The sequence below is a fragment of the Corvus brachyrhynchos genome, unplaced genomic scaffold (assembly GCF_000691975.1).
Source record: "Corvus brachyrhynchos isolate BGI_N302 unplaced genomic scaffold, ASM69197v1 scaffold302, whole genome shotgun sequence".
Lineage (NCBI taxonomy): Eukaryota > Metazoa > Chordata > Aves > Passeriformes > Corvidae > Corvus > Corvus brachyrhynchos.
In genome coordinates this window covers 5098-6930 of record NW_008237244.1, presented here as the reverse complement: position 1 = coordinate 6930, position 1833 = coordinate 5098, and positions in this window count along the sequence as shown.

Below are 1833 nucleotides of genomic sequence, written 5' to 3'. Positions count from 1 at the left end.
GATTGCCTCAGTTCCTCAGCAGAGCCCCGGCCATGCGGCTGGAGAAATAAACATCTCTGAAACATCTATCAAGAATCAATCCATAGATATTTCTTTTCCACGGGCCTCCTTGTTTGATATGCGTGTTACAGTATCCTCACTGTAACAAATGGAGTGACTGCATCAGTGGACAAGAGAAGGGGTACAGACATCATTTATCTGGACTTCTGTAAAGCCTTTGACAAAATCTCCCACAACACCCTGCTCTTTAAAGAGGAGAAAGAGGGATTTAATCGGCAAACTGCTAGATGGATACGAAAATGGTTGGACAGTCACATCCAGAGGGTAGTGGTGAACAGCTCAGAGTCCCAATGGATATCAGCGACAAATGGTGTTGCTCAGGGGTCAGAATTGCAACCAGTGCTATTTAATATCTTTATTAGGGACACAGACAAAGGGATTGAGTACATCCTCAGCAAGTTTGCAGAAGACACCAAGCTGACACACCTGTGGGTGACACACCTGAAGGATGGGATCCATGCCAGAGAGACTCAGATAAGATCGAGAAGTGGCCTGTGGGAATCTCATGAGGTTTAATAATAAGTGCTGGTGTTGCATCTGAGTTGGGGCAATGGTGTAATTCCGAGGTGAAGGATGAACAGATAGAGAGCAGCCCTGCCAAGAAAGACTAGGGTGTGCTGGGGGATGAGGGGCTGGACATCACCCAGCAATGTGAACTTGCAACCCAGAAAGCCAAACGTGTCCTGGGCTGCATCAAAAGCAATTTTGGCAGCAGGTCGAGGGAGGCGATTCTGCTCCTCTACTCTGTTCTCCCACCTGGAGACCCCACTTGCAGTGCTTCATCCAGGTCTGGGGTCCCCAGCAGAGGAAGCACATTGATCTGTTGGAGTGAGTCCAGAGGAGGGACACCAAGTTGATTAGAGGGATGAAGCACCTTTCCTATGAGTAATGGGTGAGAGAATTGGAGTTTTTCAGCCTGGAAAAGAAGGCTTTGGGGTGACCTAATTGAAGCCTTCCAGTATCTGAGGGGAACTTGCAAGGAAGGTGGAGAGAGATTTTTTACAAGGGTCTGTAGTGACAGGACAAGTGGGGATGGCTTCAAACTGAGAGTAGGTTTAGATTAGATATTAGGAAGAAATTTTTTATTGTGAGGGTGGTGAGGAACTGGAACAGGTTGGTGGATCAGAGAAGTTGTGTATGCCCCATCCCTGAAAGTGTCCAAGGCCAGGTTGGATGGAGCTATAAGCAAACTGGTTTAGTGGGTAGCATCTCTGCCCATGGCAAGGGGGTTGGAACTAGATGACCTTTAGGGTCCCTTCCAATCAAAGATATTCTATGATTCTGTGATTCTGTGATTCAAGAAACCACCAAAAATATAAAAGCAGACTGTTTCCAAAACAGTGCAAAAACTTCTGATTCTCATGTTATTTTAGTAACTAAACAATATGTGATATTCTTTCAACTATTACAGATACCGCAAAAATATAAAAACAAACTGTTCCCAAAACAGAGCAAGGATTTCTGCCTCCCGTAAGGACTCTCCACCTGTTTCTAGCCTGAAATAAGTCTGAAAATAATTGATAAACCAATGTGATATAAATTGGGACTGAATCAAATAGAATAATTCTGGAAGAAATGTGTGTGTGTGTCCAGAAGGAAGTAATTACAGAATTGCAATTGAACAATCTCCTGAACCAGTCAGAATTTTGCAACATATCTTTAATTTGCTTTACTTTTTCTACTAACTATTGTATTCGAAAGTAAAAGATGACAGGTTGTTATCTCAAATTCTCTCAAATAAGCTTCTAAGTTGGGATACGCTGGTTTCTCCCA